Genomic DNA, 16,117 nt, shown 5'->3' on the forward strand with positions numbered 1-16,117 from the left:
CGTCCATACTGTGTCTACATGTGTCTATGATTATGATGTATTGCGAAATCATTCCTATATCAGAGCAGTAGTTAGTTTGTTAGTTAAGTTTTTGATCTGAGTATGAGAATGCCTACCTCAGCAATGATATGATCTCATATATGTATTTTGTGTTGAATATTTGCAGGTTCCGACTGGGCTCTCCACAAGATAATCCTCGAAATGATAAAGTGCTTCACCCTTCCTAGATGATATGAAACCCTAATCTACTACAGACCTCGCACTTTAGGGGGCAATCTATTACACTAAAATTTGTCACCATGACTATTTGCAGTCAGTATGGCTCCATCAATAACCATACTGTCCTCCTTGGCAAGTCTTATACCTCTGCTCCTCATGTCAAACTCCAAAAAAGAGAGAAAGCCTTTAAAAAATCAATATAACTTTGGTTCCGCACTTTCTCTTACTCTTACCTGCGTGCACGCACCTCAAGTGCATAATACCTGCATACTTGTACGCTCCGTCTATAAAGGGGTGGGTGCGTACCCCTGTAAAAGTCAAAAGGCACAAGTTTTACTTCAAAAAACTTACTTGCGATCGATTCTAGAGCATTCTAGAAGATGCTTTGACGTGGATTGAGCGCCTCCAGATGGTTCATGCATCCCAATGAAAGAGGAACTTATCCCATGAAGAGGGGAGCTATCCCTTTGAAAGAGGGGCTTATCCCATTGATGGTGGACCTGTTTAACTTCCTCCAAGGCATTATAAATACAGGCATTGGACCAGAGGCAAGAGAGGTTGAAAGCTGAACATTCCTAAGGGTAGATGCTGCTGAAATTAGGACTCCCTTATAGAGCTTGAGAGGAGAGATCCCAATCCTTTCTTAGCTTCATTTGGAAGTGGGTGAGCTGATCAAAGTAGAGGAGAACTCTTGTTGGACCCTGGGGGGACCTGCACAACACCAAGGCACTGATTGTAAGGTTTCTTTTGTTTCTAATTAATACAATTAAGTTCATTTTTCTCAACAAGTTGTTATATATAATTTGTTTCATAAACTCCTTGGTCTTTATAATGAATATGTTTTATTATATGAGTTATTCAGGTGCTATGTAATCGTTTTCTTGTTAGTGAATGCAGGCTTCAAAGAGAAGGAGCTCATCTGGATCGAAGAGGCTTGGCTGCTACAAACAGCGTTGGACTAAAGGTAAGCCTTAAACACCTGGTTGCTTTTATTTTAAATGCATATTTAGGGAAAGATAGTGCTTGATTGTTTTGTTTGTCACTAGAAACGCCTTAGTTTCTAGGGAGGTCGGTTTTGCCCGCAAAATTGACTCTTTCTGCATGACAAGATCCTAAACAGATTTTAGCTACTAACATTGTTGATGATTCTACAAGGTTGTATAAGTTTCACAACTTTGGGTCATCGAATCTTCCCTCAGTATTTGTTGCTCATAACGATGAAGTGAGCAAACTTTGGCATGAGTAATTTGGTCACTTAAACTATCGCTCCCTTCAGCATCTATGTAAAGAAAATATGGTGACAGGTCTTCCTTTGGTATCTTGCAGAGATGGTGTTTGTTCCGAATGTGTACTCAGAAAACATCATCGGCACAGTTTTGAAAAACGTGCCTCTTGGCATGCCTCAACCCCTTTACAGCTTGTGCATAGTGATTTATGTGGTCCACTTCCTGTTGTTTCATTCTCTGGCTGCAAGTATTTCTTAACTTTCATTGATGATTTCTCCAGACGCACTTGGGTATACTTCTTAAAACTCAAGAGTGAAGTATTTAACACATTTTTGGCCTTCAAAGCCTTTGTTGAAAAACAATCTGGACATCAAATTCTTAAGCTAAGATCTGATAATGGCGGAGAATATGTTAAAAACACATTCATTAACTTTTGCACTGAGAATGGAATTCAAATGCAACATACTGTTCCATATACTCCACAACAAAATGATGTAGCTGAAAGGAAGAATCGCACCTTAAAGGAAATGGCTAATTGTATGCTACAATCTAAAGGACTTGGTCTTAGTTTTTGGGCAGAAGCAATTAACTGTGCAAATTACATAATAAATCGCACTCCTACTAAGGCTTTAAAGAATATCACTCCAGAAGAAGCATGGAGCTCAATCAAACCAGATGTAAGTCACTTTCGTGTTTTTGGAAGTGAAGCGTGGGCCCATATTCCAGATGAAAAGAATAAAGCTTTAGAACCTAAGAGTGAAAAATGTACTTTTGTTGGATATTCTGAAGATGTCAAAGGCTATAGATTTATTCCATTTAATTCCAAAAATGTTATCATTAGAAGAGATGTAAAATTTGATGAAAATATATCGGCCTGCGAGCCTAGTCCGGCGGATGTGCCACCTCTCCCTATCTCTTCTACTTTTGAAAACATTTCTTCTTCAGATGATGAAAGTGAGGATGACAATCCTCCCCCACCATCTCAGGATCCTCCTTCAGCTCCTCAACTTCCAAAATGGGTTCGTGCTACTCGAGATGCAGCAGGTGATCTTGCCGGTGATCCTACAGATTAGCGACGCACACGTTCTCAGTTTGACAAAGCCTCTTCTTTACTGGCTCAAGCTCCAGTAAATTATGATCCTGACACCTTTGCAGACGCTTTAGGCCATCCAGATTGGGAAACAGCTATGAATGAAGAATATCATTCATTATTGGCAAATGATACATGGGATCTTGTTCCTCTACCAAAGGGACGAAAACTTGTTAGATGCAAATGGGTTTACAGAGGCGAAGTTCACTAAACTTCGATTTATGGTTGGAGTTCAGGAAGTTGTCACTAAGGGGGGATAGGCTCTAGTGCCTCCTTCCTTCTCCTATTGTGTCATATTTGTAAATCCTTCAATCCTATCCTAATTTGTTCTTAAGGGGGGATGTTAGGATATTCCGACACAGAGGAAATAGTTAAGTACAACTTGGTCTAGTATAGAGTTAGGTAAAGTGTGTTTCTTTACCTTGTACATTTTGTAACTTACAATCTGATGGTCACGATCTGTAGTGATCTGACGGTTCATTATCTCCTCGGTATTACCGACACTTTATCTATGGCTTGACACCCGATTGGTCCATGATTTCTATTTAAAGCGCATGGAGGGTCATTTGTAGGGTAATCCGTGCATGAGAGAAGCTTATGTAAATTTTCATTCTTTTATTAATAAATTGTCTGAAGTGGCCGCATTGGCTCAGGCCGTGGACTGTTTCCCTCTTTGAGGGTTTTAACCACGTCAAAATATTGGTGTATTGATTTGTGATATGGTTGTGAGCAGTGTCCTTTGGTGTTCTGTCTGAGGAACTTACCCTGTAAATTCCTACAACATCCCCCATTAAGAACAACTTGGGAAAGGATTGAAGGATGTACAAATATGACACAATAGGAGAAGGAAGGAGGCACTGGAGCCTAAAATAACCTTCCTTATTATTTTTTTACAATATTAATTAAAAATATATATAATAACAAAATAGTATATTATTTCTTTTAAATTAATAATAACATATATTTTTTATTTTTCTCCTTTCCGATTAAAATATCCATTTTTGAATCCCTGATCGGGGTGACGGAGGATGTAAAGCACCATAATGGCGATGTTAGAAGGAGGATGTAGCGAGGACTGCTCACAATAGTTCGCATGAGGGCAAGAAAGAACGTGGATAGGTACCGTCGATCGGTTAGGAGAAGTGGCATATGGAATGTTAGGGGGAAGAGAGGTGGGAAGGATGGTGATGAAGGCAGGATGGGACAATAGGGTGGTGGCAAGTGGTATGAAAGGGGGAGTAAGGTAGACAGGAAGGATAGAAGGAGAGGGAGCGGAAGAAGGAGCGGGACGAGGAATCCAAGCATTCAGCTAGCGTTGAGGAAGCGAATCACTGGGTATGTATACTGCCGACTCTCTCTAATTCAATTTGCTTGTAGAATGCTGGGGGGGTTAGAACCAGGAGTATGGGGGAGAAGGAAAGTCTTGTAGAAGGAATTCATTTAGGTACCCAGGATGGGACTCAGGGGAAGGAAGAGCCGGGTGGGCCAGCCCTAAGGCAGGAGAAGGGTAAGGGTACAGTATTTGACGAGAAGAGGAAGGATGAGTCCCGAGCCATGAAAATAAAGGGAGCCAACAAAAGTGACAGGGAGGATGTGAGGGTGATAAGCCTGGAAATATTAACCAGGCAGGGATGCCAGGTAGGGGAGGGAAACTCAAGTCGAGGTAGCAAGTGAGGATGGGAGGGTGATTCGAATGAGAACCCTAGGAAGCTGCCAAATATTTCCTAAGAGGAGACCACTGACGGGAAAGAGAGAGAAGTCAGATTGCATGGGAGGAGGGGAGAGAATTCTGAGATTCCATCTCATGGGTTTACCATGATGAGGAACCCTTGAGTAGGGGAAATCAGAACCATAGCTGGGGACCGTGAAAGGGATGGTGAGCCTGGTATCAGAAATTTGAGCGTGAAGAAGACAGGGGGGAATAGGGAGAGGGGAGGGAGTAATCCTCCGGGAGACCTGGGAATAGGGAAGTGCAGACACAATCAGAACACCCCTGAGTTTATGGGTATCTGGATGGAAGATGATTTCATCCTGACCCATTACTGTTGGTCTTATGAACAGGTAGAGGGAAGCAGTGATATGGCAAGGTCAGGTCATGGTCGTGGTCGGGGTAGCAGAAGACAGACAAATAATAGTCGGCGCCCCAAGGCCAGTGACACCACTATTAAAAGAAGGGGACATCGTCCAATGGGCGAGGCAGTCCATGAAGCGGCCAGGGCATACATGAGGGACACCGACGAAGGTATTAGGAAAATAATGGACGAGATGGAAGATAGTGCGAAAGAAGAAGATTCCGAGGAGGAGATGGAAGATAGTGCGAAGGAAGAAGATTCTGAGGAGGAGATGGAAGAGTGGAGGGAACTTGTTTCAGACCCTAACAACACGAGAGGTAGGATGTCTCAGTACAAGCAGACGTTGCATTTATATTGACTCATGAAGTGGCTGATGTGTAAGGCCGTGGAGCAAGTCTCCATGGGTATGGCTTTAATAATCAGGGACATGCCTGATTACAAACAGGACTTGCAGACTATTCAATTTCAACTCTGCAAACAAGATATGCGACTGGATCGCATTGAGAGACACATCCCCAGTATAGTGGACAGGACACCAGTGCATGGCGACTCAGCAGCAGACCCAGCAATTGTGGAACCTGACTAGGATGAACCGGATGAGTAGACTGAGCTTATGTTTCCAAGACATTACTATTTTTTTAGCAGCAGAGTTTTTTTCTTTTCTATATATTTTTGGATGTGTATGGGAACGGTAGAGAAAAAATGGATTTCAAATAGTTCTGTTTACATAGCATGGATAGAAAGACTTCAAACTTATAAATTTTGGATGGCATATGATATGTATAGGTGGCCAAAAAACTTGGTTTCCCACTGGGCAAGTTGAGGCCACCTATGGACAGGAAGTGTATTCAGCTTGCTTATTATAAATAGAAAAGGATCTACCGAAGCTTACAAAAAAAATATCCATTTTTGAAAATTATTATTTCTTATTTTATTATTATGTAAGTCAATTTACCATTTGATAATGTTTTCATTTGTCATTATCCTTTTGAATTTTTATACACAATATTGGTTATTAACTCATTATTAATGGCTAGATTGGTGCTTAATTTTCTTAACATTATAATATATTCTTTTATTAAGAAAAGTCAAGCACCAATAAGAAAATGTGAATTTGTATTAACATTTATAACATAACTTGACGTTCAAGTTTCAAACTAATTAGTTATATTATAAAACATCTTTTATATATAATAATCACAAAGACTTAAGACTTTAAGTATGATTAATTTGATATTAATTATATATAAGTTATTTGTATTTATTATATATTTTGAAATTTGAATTATAATATTTTAATTACATGTATATATTAGGTTAGATTTATCTCGCTGAGAAGGATCAAATTTCGGGATTCTAATTTTCTTTTTTTTAGTATTAAATTTGAGGAAAGATTTACAACTCCAGAGATTTGATCTCTTTGGGTGCTTGATAGATTGAGGCTTAAGATAGATCTAGGCCACTTTAAATTCTATAAATAAAGTGTAAAGTTAAAATGATATAATTTTTGGGTCAAAAAAGACACTCTCCAACCCAATATGGTGGAGATGTTGTAATATTTCACATTTTGACTCATTAAAAATAAATAAAATCTCCAACCCATAGATTTTCCCACTGAATTCTTAACCAGTGGTTCCTTTGTATTCTACTCTAATGTAGCCTACTTTAAGAGTAATATTTAAAAGCTAATAATTAAACCAACCTAGATTCATCTTAATTCCAAATCAATCTCTCTCTTAAGGTGCAAACCTCGTTTAGGGTGAAAATTAAAATGATATAATTTTCATATTGAACTATATGATATATAAAAAATTATTATAGAAAATTTTAAAATATCACTCACTAAAACACAAAACAATACTTACAAATTTTGATTTTTCACCCACATTTAAGTGGAGTCTTTCACCCTTTAAATAGACTATATTCCACACGAATACATGTGAGTACATAATATTTTACAATATGGTTGTCATACTGGGTTGTAGAATGCCTCTTAGCACAACAAGTTTAAAAATTAAAAACATATGTTTATCTTTAAAAAGGTATTTTTAATTTTATCTATTTTTTAATCAGAAGAATTATTAGACCTACTACTTATCATAGAGGAGATCTTGGATGAGTGAGACTGCTAGCATACTTCTTAACTTAACCCAACTGCTAAAGAGACTCATTATATAGGTAAACCAATATTTGAGTGGGGCTTTAAATTGGTTGGAAAACACCTTTTGGTGCAAGATGTCCACTATTAGGTCTAGTTCTACTTTTCTTTTTTTCTAATTATAAGTTCCAATGCAATGGAGATAAAGCATCTACACCTCTACAAGCTCAATCAATCAAATCCCTTAGTAAATAAATTCCTTGGTTATAAGATAGGTGATATTCTTGTTAGAAGAAATTTGATTATTAAATGTGCTTAAGGTTTTTAAATATACATTGTTGAAAAAATTTAAAATAAAAAAATTAGTGTAAAAAATCTAGAACTTCCATTAAACAGAACTTATATTATCTAAAATGTTTAGAAACATTTTAAACTCTACACATATTTAATGAGAGTGAGTATATTATTAATAGTGAGTGTAAAAAATATTTTTGGGAGAAATCATATATCAATTTCAATGTGGAAGTGTTTGGAACCACTTACTATGGTTCATCATTAGGACATATATGGATAACTTGAGCCAGAGAATTAATAAACCATCATATATCCATTCTAAATATGGATCTAATATGAGCCGAGAGGGATCCAATTTCTTCAGGCCCAATTTTTTTTATGAGCTGACATTATTTAAATGTTTTGTATATTTTTTTTTAGATTTTTTTTACAGAGATGAATAAAATTTCAAATTTCATGACAAACGAACAACGTTACACATCATAGTGGGCTGTAGAATGAGTCTCCAAGCTTAATTAGCCTCTTAGCTCAATAATAGAGATGCAACCATGAAACAACATTAAAATTGATATGTGATTTCATCGATTTCTTTTTTTATAAATAATGAGTGTATTAGTTAAATAATAAACAACATTAAAATTGATATGTGATTTCTTCGATTTTTTTTGTGATGATGATGATGATGATGATTAACGTCCATTGAGACCAAACTTTGGTCTATCGGACCTAAAGAAACGAATTATTTTTTTTTTATTTAAGATTTTATTCATATGCTCAAAAATTTTGGAGAGAAGCCTCTAAGATCACTGTAATTTTGACATCGTAAAAGGCTAGGAAGGTCTGTATTGCAACAAAGATTATGGAACTAATATCTAATGTGGTTGTATGGGGGGCACTCTAAGAGGATGTTGAGGAAGTGGTTTTGATGGGACCAACCCCTTTAGCTTGCGGATTAACAATAATTTAAAACTATGATTAGCATTAAGACAAGGTCAGCGCAAACATGATTAACATTATAACAATAATCAATACAAATATTTTTATTTTTCGGTTTGATGGCGCAGTTAATTGGTGAGTACGGAGTAGGTGTGAGGGGACACCTGTCCCTGCCTCGGACTTCACCCTCCCGCTCTTTGACTATGCTCTAACCCTCGTCACTTGTCACTTTGGCACTTTGGCTCTTCTCTGCTTGTGGTGAGGGTTTATCATTACTCTGTCTGTGACTGTGTCAAGTATTGCAATGGTGCTCTGTCCACACCTGGTTATGGACTCCTCCACCTGGTGGCTTGGTAGCTCTGCCTGTGCTTCCTCTTTTGCTACCCAGTGGGTCTCACCTGGGCATTGTATTGATGGCTTCGTCGGCTTCGTGAGCGAGTTTTCTTCGTTCCTCTGTTGGCTTATTGTTCTTCTTCATGGACGATGCTATTTCTACTGTTATCTTAACTCTCTTTATATATATTCTCTGGTTGAGTTTTTGGTTATGTTATGAAACCAGCTCACAAAAAGATAGAAAAGATAGATCAACGCCTTATAATTCAGCCTCTTTGAGGGGGCAACCTCCTTTACATTACAAAAATGAACAATTCTTGGATGATAGAAATGAAAGTACCTCCTTTCTATATATAGGAGTCTAAGGGGTCATAATATAACCGAAGCCGACATAACAATAATAATGTAGGGCATAATAATAACAATAGTGGGCTTCTATGGGCACAATAGTAACAATATGGGCACTACATGGGTACATCAATATAATAAGGGGGTGGTACTAATAACAATAAGGGGTTACACTAGTAGTATAGGGGCCTAACATGCCCCTCTCCTTCAAAAAGTGTTGTCCTCAATGCTTGTGTAGTTCTTGATGCTTCTGCATAAAATTCTTTTCCTCCCATACGGAATCTTTAGCGGGTAAGTTCTTCCACTTGATGAGGTACTCTGAAATTTATCGATTTCGCAGCTGTCGAGTTCTTTTTTCTGTGACTGCTCCAAGTTCCAATATTATTTTTCCTTCCTCTTCAATTTCTGGCAATATTGTTTGAATTGGGATCTTTTGCAACTTTTGAATAAGTGGTCATACTTCTTCTTCCTTCTTCCATTCATCCCTTGCTTCGTTTATCTAATCTAGTTGGATAATAGAAATAGCACAAAACAATGCTTCCACATCCTCATCCTTTCTTGAGAGTGCATTTGCAACAAAATTTTGCTTTCCTTTTCTATAGATGATGTCAAAGTCATAACCCAACATATTTGTGACCCATTTTTTTTGTTCTTCTAAAGATAATAGTTGTTCTAAAAAGTATTTAAGACTATCATGATCCATTTTTACCTTGAAGTGTCTTCCCATTCGGTAAGGTCGCCATTTCTTAAGTGCATATAGTATTGCCAATGTTTCCTTCTCATAAATAGCTTGCTTGAGATGTAGTAGTAAAAATACCCAATCACCTACATCAAAACATTTTTCACTACAATGTTAATCTACCTGTTGTTTCATTCGATTTTGCACCAAAGTGGTGTTATCCTTTAAAAGTTGGAGAACTTTTTGTTGATGCTCGATGTGATCTTTCACTGCTTGAACCTTTTTCTTCTTGATATGTCCTTCTATCTTTAGAGTTTGAGGAGTGGTAATTTCTTCCAATCCTTTACAAGATATGGTTGGATTCATTTCTTGATGCTCGATGTGATCTTTCACTTCTTGAACATTTTTCTTCTTGATATGCCCTTCTATCTTGATAGTTTGAGGAGTGGTAATTCCGACCAATGAATTACAAGATATGGTTGGATTCATTTCTTATTTCTCGATGTGATCTTTCACTTCTTGCACCTTTTTCTTCTTGATATGTCCTTCTATCTTGAGAGTTTGAGTGGTAATTCTTGCCAATGCTTTACAAGATATGGTCTGATTCATTTCTTCTTTCTCTGGGGTTGGGTCCTCACGTATATCCTCTTCTTTTGATGTTTTTTGATCCTTTTATTACTCCTCTTCATACTCTATGTAAAATAATTTCTTCTCAGCACACTTATGACCTTTAGTGCCTTTGCTATCACAATTGTAACAAAGCCCTTTTTCTCTTTTTTCTTCCAATTGTTGTGGTGTAACCCTTCTAGGTTGTGGAAGGCTAGAAGAAACAACACTTCCATCTTTATAGTTGTGAGGGGTAGACTTCCTTGTTGCCATAATTTTACTTTCCACTATGTAACAAAGCCCTTTTACTCTTTCCAATTGTTATGGTGTTGCTCTAAAGAAGGTGTTGCTCTTTGTATCCTCATAATGTGCTATCATTTCCTCCGTGAAAATTGACCATGTAACAAGTTGTTTGCGAGAACAAAGCCCTTTATCCCATAAAAATTGATCCGGTTCTAAATATGAAGATGCAATACATACCTTTTGTGTGTTTTGCACATTATTGAGATCGAAAAATTGCTCCATCTATAATATCCATGTTGTAGGATCCTTGCCATCAAACTTCCTCATATCGATTTTTGGAATATGGTGGGTCTTAGATCCAACATTAGAGTCTATGGAATCATGATTAACATTTCTTTTTTTCTCATCATGAGTTTCCTTTACGACCCTTTCACCATTAGTGACCATTTCTTGTAGCAACTTGTTCAAATTTATCTTCAATTCTTCCATCTTATCATCCATGCCATCCATTTTAGCGTCCATGCCATTCATCTTAGCGTTCATGCCATTCATCTTAGCTTCCATGCCATCCATCTTAGCTTCTATGCCTTTCTTTAAACAATCCATCTTAACTTATACATCTTTTTAACCATCCATCTTAGATTCTGTTACTTTTTGTGCAAGTGACACTTGTTGCACTTGGTCTCGTAATTTTGATATATCATGTCGCATTTCTTCCTCTTCTTCATGGGTCATGCTAGAGCTTCTAGGTTGCTTATTAGGTGTTTGCATTTTATTTCCTTGGGGCATCAATTACCGATAATAATGCTTTACTATGCCCTTTTAATTCCTTCAAACAAATTTTTCAAACCAAGCTTATGCAAAAATTAAAAAAAAACAACAGACCTTTTTTCACTTTGTAGGAGCTTGATATTGAATCTGATGTATCTCTGTAATTTCGGATCATCCAGTTCTGAAATTACGATCTGTAGTAGCCCTCTGTGTCCTCTTTCCAAAGCCACCAGTCTGATCCAAACTGGATTCTCCAAGGAAGAGCTATGCACAATCTCCCAAGATGACCTGATTATATACCTTTCCAGAAGAGCGAACTTGTATGAAGTGTCACGTGTCACTGTTTCAACCTTTGGCTCTGAACAATATATACAAGAAACTACAGTCCATCCTCTTTCTGTACCGTCTTACAAAATTTCAATCCAATGCTCAGAGAGAAAGTTGTGACGATTTTACCCAGGTCACCTATTTGGAATGTAATTCAGGAGTCAGCAAAAAGACCAATTTCCTCAGATCATATCTCTGCAAATATAGCGTGAAAAGCTATGAAATTCGGACCCGAGTTTCAGTGTGATGTCGTCTCAAATGGGTTTTTTTTTTTTACTTTTGAATCATCGCAGAAATTTTTTTATAGCGAAAATTCCATGATGACCTATTTGGAGTAGCGAAACCCTAGAATCCAAAGCTCTAATACCAAAATGTTATGAAACTAGCTTACAAAAAGATAGAAAAGATAGATCAACGCTTTATAATTCAGCCTCTTTGAGGGTGAAACCTCCTTTACATTACACAAATGAAAAATTCTTGGATGATACAAATGAAAATACCTCCTTTCTATATATAGGAGTCTAAGGGGTCATAATATAACCAGAGCCAACATAACAATAATAATGTAAGGGCATAATAATAACAATAGTGGGCTTCTATGGGCACAATAGTAACAATATGGGCACTACATGGGTACATCAATATAATAAGTGGGTTGTACTAATAACAATAAGGGGTTACACTAGTAGTATAGGGGCCTAACAGGTTACCCGCTTGATTATTTCTCCGGTTGATCTGTTGGTAATTCTCTGTGGCTTGCAGGTTGTGGTCACAATGGACCCTATCCTTGGCTTCACTCGACACTCACAAGGTAAGTCCTTCTCTCATGCTATAGTTCATTCACACAACTTTTCTTCGGTACTAAGGGTAGCCTCTCCTTGTGAGTAGGGCTCCCTCTTGTGGTTGCGACCCAATCATGGACTCGTTCCTCCAGTGCTGTCTGCTCCTCTGGTAAGTCAAGCTACGGACCCTTACCTTCACTGCTCATTACTTTTCCTTCTGGCTCTTGGAAAGCAAACAACTAACACACCCCTGGTTTTTTCCTATTTCAGGTTGGGGTTGGCTCCAGAATCGGTTGCTGAGCCAGTTGCTACCTAATGGTTCTGGTAGGGTCACTCCTTGCTACAGTTTTTTTTTTGTAGTATTATTTTCTTGGTTCCTACACTGGCATGGTCCACTGTTAGGCTAGGGCTCGAGAGCTTCAGATAATCTGTCTCTTATCGGGTGTCGAGTGACCTTCGAGGTTCGACTATATGTAACTTTTTCGTTTCAACAATTTTGTAGCCAACTAGGTTTTCAAAACCTGGCCTTGCAATTTGTTTTTCTTGCAGATGTAGTCATCCTGCCTTGTTGTGGTTGTCTAAGCACTTTATGATTACTTTTTTTGTAAACCAGTATTACATTGTTTATAAAGAGAAAGAGAATTTATATGTGCATGGATTACCTCTGTTGTGAATGTATCTCATAGTAACTGGGACTGTTGGTCTGTTGAGAATTCTTTCGTGGCTATTGTTTGCGCTCGTATGTCTGTAATTTGTGCTGCTATTGGAACTATGTAATTGGGCCTTGGGTTAATACAATACTTCTTGTTTCGTCCTTCGAATTTAGGAACTTTGTCTCTGTCTGTTAGGAAAGATTCATGGGAATAGAGAAACGCATTGTTTTGACTAGTTATTACATTTAGTAATTACGGCGAAAAAGAAAATAAATGAGAAAATCATTTGTTATAGATGGATTCAGATGCTCAGGTTTTTGAAAATTATTTTCTTCTGTATGCTATTACTGTTCTAGTGTATCGAACCTCTACAAAATATGATATGCCTTCTTTTGTGCTATTTTGAGACAGTTTCTCACAACTGCTTACAGTTACATCGGTAGTTACATAGTTGATAACTGTTTTTGGGTTTTCTTGCTTTGTGGAATATATTATATTTTTTTTATATGAAAGACAACTGTTAAATAAAAAGAAAACAAAGAAGTGTGGTTGTAACAACCTTCATCTAACCGTGATGTTCCTAAATGCCACTTAACTAATAACTTAACAAAAAAAGAAATGCAAGTTCCTAAATATTGTTCTAATCAACAAATGTAAATGAAACCAAACGATAAATGTGAACCTGTTCTCCTTAGCTGAGACCAAACATCCCAGCCATGATACCCTCAGCTGGATGCTCCTGCATCAGGCTCCCGGGGTAAGAAAAATTCATGGCTCCGGTCCATGAGCTCCTCAACTGAATAGCCTGCCCCCTATATTTGTCCCGCGTCAAGCCAGGAACTGTCCTCAACGAGACAGTTCTTGCATTTGACAAGATACTGTAGGTACTCCTTCCGCCTTGTTTTCCTGGCCACCTAAGTGTCGAGGATCCTCTCGATCTTAAGGGGCTGAGCTGAAGGCATTTGCCTCATCCAAGTGTCTCTTCCTTCCTATGTGTCCCGTGTAGGCCGTGTTGTACTGTCGTCTTCAAGACTAGTAGTATATGGAAACAAGTCTGCCACGTTGAAGATGGGAGATATGCCCATCCCTAGAGGCAGCTGTAATTCATAAGCATTGGCTGAAAATTTACGCAGAATTTTGCATGGGTTAATATTTTTGTGTTTCAGTTTGTTGTATTCTCCCCTAGGAAACCGTTCTCTGCGCAAATGTGCGAGGACTTCATCCTCCACATTAAACTGTACCTCTCACTATTTCAGATATGCCCACTTCTTATACTTTTGATTGTTGTCCTGCAACTTTGTCTTTACCTGCTCGTGTAGATCATTCATTGCTTTGGTGAAATCTTCCCCATCCACACTCCGTCTTTCCTGCTATCCTAGATCTCGTAATTCATGAACTCCACGGGGATGCATGCCATATAAGATCTAAAAAGGACTGTATCCCGTGCTGCGATTTGGGGAGTCATTGTAAGAGAAATATGCCTGGGCAAGTACACGATCCCACATCCGTGAATTTTCCCTGATCAAGCTTCGTAGCAGGTTTCCCAAACTCCTGTTTATCACTTCTATTTGTCCGTCGGTGTGTGGGTGATAAGCAGAGCTAAAACTTAACTGTGTGTCCATATTCTTCCACAAGGTGTGCCAAAAATGTCCTTTAAATTTCACGTCCCTGTTGGAAACAATGGACTTAGGTAGGCCATGTAGCCTGACTATCTCCGTGAAAAACAAATGGGCTACGTGAGTGGCATCGCTAGTTTTTTTGCAAGGGATAAAATGTGCCATTTTTGAGAACCGATCTATTACCGCCATCACAGAATCGTAACCCCGCTGCGTTTTGGGTAGAACCAAGACAAGGCCCAAGCTGACTGAGTCCCACGGTCTACTCGGGATAGGTGGTGGTGAGTAGAGTCCCGTATTCTGACTGTGTCCTTTCACCAACTAACACACTTTACATCTAGTTACAAATCGCTACACATCCCTACACATCTTTGGCCAGTAATAAAATTGGCTGAGCTGGTCTAAGGTCTTATTAATGCTGAAATGTCTGGCTAGACCTCTGTTGTGCTTCTCCCTGATGATGTTCTCCTCATCAAACAGTTAGGAATGCATAGCTGTCCCCCTTTAAACAACATCTTCTCCTGTAAATTATAGTCCAGCTGTTAGGGCCTAAATCTGCCTTAGGCTGAAGGAAGGCAAAATTTAGGGTAACCACAAACCACACTCAACCTCGTAGCTAGCCCTACGAGGACAGGAGAGGGCTCTCTCCAGGTCACGCTCAGTTAAAAATAAACGAATAGGGTATGAGGATGACTTTCAAAATGGATACTGATTTTAGGCTAGGTAAACAAATATGATGGAGGTATTTTGAAGAATGACTGAGTTTTCTGGGATGTGTGGGGCCAAGGAACAACATGAGCAGAGAATTTAACTTAAAGACACAGATTATTTCGTGAGGCAAGACAGGCGGAAAGTATAGCAATTAGATTCGAAATAATATGAAGTGGAGAGATTGTTTAAGAGGGTGGAAAGGGCATAAATACATGAATCCTTTTCAACAGAAGAAAACATAGAATGTGAAAACTTTCCCAAAGCAGAGCAGTACACTGAATTCTACCTCTTTTACTCAGAAAGCTTTCACTGGAAATGAATATGAATGAAAATGTGAAACATAACGAAATACATATGAAACATAAAGAAGATACATTTTCTAAACTCATGCCACAGGAATATCATGAACTAGAGCTGCAATCTTTCATTAATTCTCTGTCAAAATGTACAGTGAGTGATCGGGTTTATCTCCCACAGTTTCCCAGAAATTCCAACCTTTTAAAAAATGACTCTCAATACAATAAATAAGCTTTTCCATGAGAATTCGATCAACCCAGGAAATGAAGAGCCAACCATCAGCAGTTACATTTAATTTTCTATGAGGAACAAATAAAACAAAATAAACATGAGCGCAGATTTTTGGGTGGCTGTTCGCCTTCATTTTGCCATTTGGAAAAAATCCAACCTATAGTGAAAATGTTTCTTATACTTTGCTTTTGATGCCGGGAAAAATATATTGTAAATGAGCGGGCCCACTTGGAGAAAATTGTGAATCGAAATTTCGCAGAGCGGGAGTGATTTTGGCCTTTGGGTGTCTGTGCGCCACGCCAAAAACTGTATGCGTCGCGCTACGTTGGAGTTAGTTTTGAGGCACCTTCTGAAGTCCAAATTGAGCCCAAGTGTGCTTGTTGGAAAGCCCTGCCTGTCTACATTTCATCCCAATTGAAATTTCTGAATTTGGTGCCCATTTTCCCCTCCAAAACTGCAATCTCCCAAGACTGCTTCCTGTGTGTCAAAATAGGGGCAGAGAGGTCACTTTTTGGGTGTTTTTGACCTCCTGAGGACTCAAAATTGGCCCAAACTTCTTGGCCATGCACCAATAGTCATGATTTT

The sequence above is a fragment of the Pinus tabuliformis genome, chromosome 4_2, assembly GCF_031772625.1.
Source record: "Pinus tabuliformis cultivar Carrire ecotype Pingquan chromosome 4_2, CPIR1, whole genome shotgun sequence".
Classification (NCBI taxonomy): Eukaryota; Viridiplantae; Streptophyta; class Pinopsida; order Pinales; family Pinaceae; genus Pinus; species Pinus tabuliformis.